A 7920-nucleotide genomic window follows, 5' to 3' on the forward strand; every position below is an offset into this window, starting at 1 on the left:
CATAGAATGTGATACAAGAGAGTGCTTGTCACACACAGACCCCAGACGATAGGCTGTGTTTCTTTATTGTGTAGCTAAATAACCATAGAGCATTATGCATTTTAGACACAAGTGTACCCACCATCATTTATGTCTTACTATTTATGGTGACAAATGGGGCAGTGTTTTATAAAAAAAGAATGGCATAGGGTTTGTTTCCTCTCCAGAAATCAAGAGAAGGAACTATTAAGTTCTGAGAGAGAGAGAGAGAAAGAAAGAGAGAGAGAGAGAGAGAGAGAGAGAGAGAGAGAGAGAGAGAGAGAGAGAGTTCCTTTAAAATAAACTTTCTTTTGGCCTTTCAGTTTCTTTTCTTTTTTCTTTTTTTTTTTTTCAGGAGAGAACATGAACGCAGCCCCCCACTACCACAAATTATGCAGTCGAGTTTCCCACCTTCAGGGAAATTGCAGGGGTCAGCACATCCGTAGCGCAATGGATAAGCCTCGCCCTGGGAAAACCACCTTTGTGATCAGGGTATCTCCCCTGCCAGGTAAGTATGGCCTTTCAATTTTGACTCTGTTTTGCTCTAGGTGTACTTTATTCATCTAACTTTCTTTCATTGTCACTAAAAAATGCCTTCCCAGTACCTACCTTTTGACAAGTAATTATTGTTGCCCTTTATTTCTACCCGTGGCAAGCAGCAGCAAAAAGAGGTAACAATGGGACTCCAGCTGGTCTAAACATTGCCTGGCACCAGGGCCCCACTGTCCAAACAAGGCCAGCTGGGTAACAGTGACTGCAGACTCCCTGGGACTACACCATAGCTAAGGAAGTTCTTTACAAGGAATAAATACCTTATTGTGAAGAGAAAACAGAAGCAAGAATAATGAAGTAAATTTCTCAATCAGACTCTCAGCTAGTTTCTAAAAGCCTCTTATCAAGTTTATAAATATAATTCTTGATTTTATTTTTTTTTTAATTTTTGATGTATTTATTGTTTTTCTATTACAGTTGTCCCACTTCCCCCCTCTTTTCTCCCCTCAACCCATCTCACCCCTTCTCTTATAGTCAATCCCCACCTCGTTGTACATGTCCATGGGTTATTTATACTAGTTCCTTTACTAAACCCTTCCCCTACTTACCCCACTCTCCCCTGGTAACTACTAGTCTGTTCCTTCTTTATACACCTCTGGTTCAATTTTGCTCATTTGTTTGTGTTGTTCATTGGTTTCCTGTATTAGGTGATATCATATGGTATTTGTCTTTGTTGCCTGGCTTATTTCACTAAGCATAATTCTCTCTAGTTCCATCCATGTTTTCGCAAATGGCAGGAGTTCCTTTTTTCTTTATGCTGCATAGTATTTCATTGTGTAAATGTATCACAGTTTTTTGATCCACTCATTTACAGATGGGCACTTAGGCTGTTTCTGGCACTTGGTTACTGTAAATAGCACTGCTATGAACATAAGGGTGTGTAAGTTCTTTTGAATTGGGGTTTCAGGATTCTTCAGGTATAATCCTAGCAGTGGAATCATTAGTTCAAAAGGCAGTTCCAATTTTATTTTTTTGAGAAAAGTCTATACTGTTTTCCATAGTGGCTGCACCAGTCTGCATTCCCATCAGCAGTGCACTAGGGTTCCCGTTTCTCCACATCTTCGCCAGCACTTGTTGTTTGTTGAGTTGTTGATGACGGCCATTCTGACTGGTGTAAAGTGGTATCTCATTGTGGTTTTTATTTTTTAGACCACCAACTTACACCACACACCAGAATAAACTCAAGATGGATCAAAGAATTAATGTAAGCCGTGACACCATAAAAGTCCTAGAGGAAAACATAAGCAGGAAATTTTCAAATATCCCACATAGCAATATTTTCATGGATACATCTCCTAAGGCAAGGGAAATAAAGGAAAAAAATAAACAAATGGGACTACATCAAACTAAAGAGTTTTTGCTCAGCAAAAGAAAACATCAGCAAGATGAAAAGGGAACCAACCATAGGGGAAACCATATTTGCCAATGATACCTCAGACAAGGGATTGATCTTCAAAATATATGAAGAGCTTATACAACTCAACACCAAGAAGACAGACAACCCAATTAAAAAATGGGCAAAGGACCCAAACAAACACTTCTCCAAAGAGAACATACAGAGGGTCCATAGACATATGAAAGAATGCTCAACATCACTAGCCATCAGAGAGATGCAAATAAAATCCATAATGAGATACCACCTCACATCGGTCAGAATGGCCATCAGCAACAAATCAACAAGCAACAAGTGCTGGCGAGGATGTGGAGAAATGGGAACCCTAGTGCACTGCTGGTGGGAATGCAGGCTGGTGCAGCCACTATGGAAAACAGTATGGAATTACCTCAAAAAACTAAAAATGAAACTTCCTTTTGAACCAGCGACTCCACTACTAGGATTATACCTGAAGAATCCTGAAACCCCAATTCAAAAGAACTTATGCACCCCTATGTTTATAAATGTAATTCTTAAATGTCTAGTAAGAGTAGCAAACAAAATGCCAATGGCCAGGATCAAATAATCTTTTCTGAAAAAAAATTTTTTTTTAAAGAAAGGAAGATAGAGTTATTTTTATGCTGCCACATCAAGGGCATAAAAACAAGTTATTTCTCCCTTAAAAATACAAGTTCATGTTAGTAAGGTTTCTTCCTACAGCCATAATTAGCTAATGGTATTGTCTTACAACAACAATGTCTGACTTTATTACATGCTGAGGCATGTTAACATGTGTATATGAATGTTACATTACCTGTTATGAGAAGTTGAAATTCATTTGTTTTTGCTATGTGGAAGTTAGGCATGACTCCAACTCCAGGCAAGTGCATTTATTCATACTGATTTTCACCCATTTTGCCCTACTTCAGGATATTAATAAAATTAAACTTGAACATTTCTGATTTACAATTAATTACTTTCAGCATTTTTTTACAATTAAGAGTTGTTCAAGACCTGGTAACCTAACTTGTAGAAGTTAGTTGCACAGGTCTTCTTGAAGGTCTGACTTTCACACCACTGGACTAAGCTTCATCTGTACCAGATAACTAGGAAAACATTTTTGTTATAATTAGAAATATTAGAGATGCTGTGCAAAGACCATTAGCAAAAACCAAGGTTATAGGCATTATCCATAGTATCCCCCCCCCCCCCCAACGGGAATCATGGAGCAGGTGTAATCTATAGGGTTATAGTAGATGCATCAATGAAGTTTGACTCATTGATACTTATGTTTTAATTTCCATTTTAACAAAAGTGTTACATTATTCACTCTTACAAACAAAAAGCTAATTTCTATTTTTTACCATCCTTCAGTTGTGTTTGCTCCATTTTATATAGTTCCTTTTTTGTTTTCCTTTAGCGATATTAGATGATGTGAAGGATCATATATTCCTTTCTGTTTCTACAAATTATGGTACAGCTTTGACTGATAAGATTTTTCCAGGGTAGGAAACATATTTTTGTTGTTCTTTTACCATATTTTCATTCTCATAAAATATAGTACTTGACTGTGCATGGCAGAGGTTCTCCAATGACAGAGGCTAATTTATTCTCAGAAAGGGAGAAAGAGTTTAACACACTTTTCTTTTCCTTGGAGGCTGGAAAAGAAAAAGAAAGCAGATGCTAATGTATTATGTAAGGGCATGAACACTACCATTTTTTTCAAGGAAACATTACTAATGAGAACAATTAACATTTCAGAACTGACTTAAGGCCCTTAACTATGTAGACAACATATCTATTCAATTTTAGTATTCATATATTTTAGTAATTATAACAGGTAGATTTACCATCTGGATTTTTGTTGCCAATTCTTTGCAAATACTTCAGAACAGTGATATTTTAATTTGATTTTGTGGCTCTATGTTGTTAATTTTTATTATTAAATTGTATGGACAGATGAATAGAAAATATATTTTATGTTGGCTGAGGAGAAGTATTGAGAATATAGCAATACTTTCCTTCCTTTATTAAGTAAATCTGATTAGGAAATAAACTATTTATGCCTTAAAATATCAGCTCCTATGTATAACATGGTTAATAACTTTGTAAAATTCTTTGGCGAAGTTTTAAAAATATTTCCATCTATGGGATGAATTATGTACCCATGGTTATGAATTATGAACTCATTTGTTGAAGTCCTAACCTCCAGTACCTCAGAATGTGACTTTATTTTGAGATAGGGTCCTTATTCAGAGAATCAAGTTAAGATGAGGTCAAAAAATAGTCCCTAACCCAATCTGACTGCCATCTTTATGAAAAGCAGAGATTTGGACACGAGCACATGCATAGAAGGAAGACAATGTGAAGAGATGAATGGAGAAAATGACCATCTAAAAGCCAAGGACAGAGGCTTGGCTTAGATCTTCCTCTGCTCATAGTCTTTATAAGGAACCAACCCTGCAGACACCTAGATTTTGGCCTCTTTGCCTCGAACTGTGACACGTTAAAGTTCTATTGTTTATGCCACTCAATTTGTGATACTCTGTACATTACCAGTACATTACCTAAAAACCTTTGTGGTAAGCAGAATAATGCCCCACCTCCACCCCCATTGCCAAATCCTAATTCTTAGAACCTTTGAATACGTAAAATTACTTGGAAAAATACAAAGAGAATTAAAGTTGCGAATGGAATTAAGTTTGCTAATCATAAGACCTTATAATAGGGAAGGTATTCTGGATTACCCAGATAGTCACAATGTAAATATAAGGTCCTTACACATGGAAGAGGAAGGAGTGAAAGCAATATAATGTAACAAAAGCTCTATCTGTTGTTTCTGGCTTTGAAGATGGAGGAAGAAGCCATGATAACAAGGAATTCGAGCAGTCTCTAGAAATGAATTCCTCCCTAGAAGCTCCAGAGGGAGCATAGCCTGACTGATTCCTTGACTTTAACCCAGAGAAACTGATTTTGAATTCCTGACTTCAGAACTCTTAAGAAAATAAATGTGTGTTGTGTAAAGCCACAAAGTGTGTGGTGGTTAAATGTTATAGCAGCAATAGGAAACTAATACAAACTCTATCTTTCCCAGGTTGGTCTAGTGTTAGAAATTCAATTCTCTATTCTACCATGCTAGTCACATCACTGTCAGGATAATTAAATTGCTAGAAAATGTTCTAGTAGACTGACTGAAAGGAGCCCATAACTAAAATATTTATAATGAACTTACAATTCATTTTCTTAAATTATTTGGAGACGAACTTAAAAAGCTATAAAAATCCAAGTATGGACAACCTTTTGTGTAACTACATCAAACCTAAATTAAACTTATCTCCATGTAATTTTTCCCAGGCCATGATTAAAATCATAAAACAATCATTAGCCCTATTCTTCACAATCAAATATAAGCAGGTTTGGTAACTTAACATTTTATTTGTCTTCAAGTCTTACCTATGCCTACTTTTAGGGAAATAATAATAATAATTTTGGTCTTTCAAAAAATAATGAAGAGAGAGATAAAACAAAATCATATCATTAGTGATAATGTATATATTCTTTAAATCACAGAGATACTCCTGGAGTTCATTAATGACTTGGACCCATTAGAGTAGATCTAAACATTGGATGGGTTATTAGACTCGATTGATCCTTAAGGTTTCTTCCCAACAAGTGATTCTAAAACTCTATAATTTTCTGTTGATATAGATCAAAGCAATGGCACAGAATTAGTCTGTTTCCTTATAATACAACTTACTGTAAAAAAAAAAGTCATAAAAACAAAGCTTTCTTTATTTCACTTGATGATTTGAATTTGTACTCAATAACAACTTATTTACCTGGCATACTCACAAACTTGTTTTAAGAATAAAATGAGAGAACATTTCCCAAAGTTGGGCACAGTCACACGGAAGCTTTTAAGCTTTTAAAAATATAACTGGATATTTCCTTTAGTTGCAACATCTTTTTTTATTTCAAACCTAAATTACAATGAAATTCCTCAGAAGAGATACTTTATGAATATGAATAGTTGCTTCATGATTTAGAGATAGTATTGTGACCATTTGCTCATTAACAAAAAAAAAGTATTGCTTGACTCTCCAACATGGGGATGCTGATCCATGAAGCTAGGAGCCTCCAGTTCCTTTATGGAAGTGGCTTTATGGGGACAGGGGCATATGAGTGATATGGGAGGCATTCCTGTGCCTACTATTTTAATGAGATCATTCAGCTTTCTCTAGTTCCTATGTTGGATTTCACATTCGGTTGGAAAAATTTGTCTTAGTGATCTTTATCCCAATAAAATTTACATTTATATAAAATGTATTAGAACATTTCAACTATGTCATAGACTGATGTCTGTCCCTAGACACATGGCTAACCAAGTGTGGTTACATGACTAAGTTGTTTCTAAGAGAGTATAGATGGAAGTGGGGTATAAAATGGCTGGACTGTGTCACTAAAGGAGGGGAGTGTTCCCCTGATCACCCAAGTTTCCTTATCCTGCTGCTCAGTGCAGGAATGTAATTCCTGGAGCCCACACGACCTTGGAATTTTGGGATGAAGGTCACACCACCAAGGAAATCTGGAGTTAGTCTGGGTAACTAAGTACACTTAGACCAGCATAATAGCCTTGAATTATCTAAATTCAGACTATTATGAGAGAGGGTGGTAAATTTTCATCATATCTGAGCCACTGTCATTTGAGTTTATATTACATGCATCCAAAACTTAAAAAATACTATCTTATATGCTTTTATGACATTACTACTAAAGACTATTAAACCTAATTGAATATTTATAACCAGATACATAAATCATACCTTGCGTTTTTTGTTATTTATTTACTACAGTTTAGCAAAGACAACAATTGTGTGAAAAACCTAGGCATCTGCTTGTGTAATAATTATTTTTTTATTAATACAATAGACTTAAAGAGTCTTGTGGCTTTAAAAATTTGTTGCATTTGGTAACATGGAGAGCTATCATCTCAGCTTACAATAAAAGTGTATACTCCATAATACTATTTTCAATTTAACTGCAATTACAAGAATAGGGGGAAAATGGAACAACTACCACAAAGAAAAGTCTCTGAAGAATAAGCATATTTATAGCTCAGAGTTATAATCAGTCTTTTAAGTAAACTGTAAACAAATGTTTCTCAAGCTTTTGAAGTAAATATCATTTTTTCCCAGCTAAAACAAAAAACCACCATTACCCAGAAGAATCAGTTTGAATTCGTAGACAATAACATAGTAAATTGTCTTGCTAGATTAGTCAGTGAGTAGAAATGTTCATGATTCACTACTCAAAAGGAAATAAAAACAAAAATGACTTTAAGAGAAATGGGATTTTAAGAGTCAGAGGAATGGAGTGTTAGTACTGTCATTTAAGTAAGGAATACCGAAGACATTTAAAGATGAAATATAGCAATTTAATAGATATCTGCACCAAAGACTGAGTACTGATGAAACATGCCAGAGAAACAGTAAAAGAAGGAGATTCTAAACATGTCAACAAGGATAGGGTTGAGTTATCCTAGGGATGAATCTAAGGAAACTGTGAATAAAGGCCTCCAGGGAATAATATAAGAGATCTGGACTGAGATGAAAATCAAGGGGCCATTTCAAGTAGGAACTGGGCACATAATGCCCAAAAGTCTAGGTAGTAGAAAATCAGCATAGTTCTCTCTAGGTGTCTGGCTAATCATTATCAGAGTCATAGCATCAGGACCAGGAGGTCAGTGATGGAGAATGAAGTTATTTCAAGTAAAGACCACTAGGCAGAAATGACTTAGCAGACAGAAAATGTTAGTGAGGACAAGATGAATGAGGCAAAATCTCAGTCATTGTGAACTTAGGGTATACTAAAAACCCCCAAGTTTACCAAGACAATCTTTAAATTCCAAAGTCAAAGATATGTGAACTCCAAATAGAGTGCTCAATGTTTAGGCATGACCTACTATTTTATAACTCTCC

At 35.5% G+C, this 7920-nt stretch overlaps 1 non-coding gene across 1 annotated transcript; it reads right to left on the reverse strand.

The window, feature by feature from the left end:
* Positions 1-370: 370 nt before the first annotated feature.
* Positions 371-534, reverse strand: LOC150011582 (U1 spliceosomal RNA). Its single transcript, XR_016510926.1, has one exon. It is a non-coding gene; the product is annotated as a U1 spliceosomal RNA (small nuclear RNA).
* Between the last annotated feature and the right edge of the window lie 7386 nt (positions 535-7920).

The sequence above is a fragment of the Furipterus horrens genome, unplaced genomic scaffold (genome assembly GCF_987537825.1).
Source record: "Furipterus horrens unplaced genomic scaffold, mFurHor1.1.pri manual_scaffold_4, whole genome shotgun sequence".
NCBI lineage: Eukaryota > Metazoa > Chordata > Mammalia > Chiroptera > Furipteridae > Furipterus > Furipterus horrens.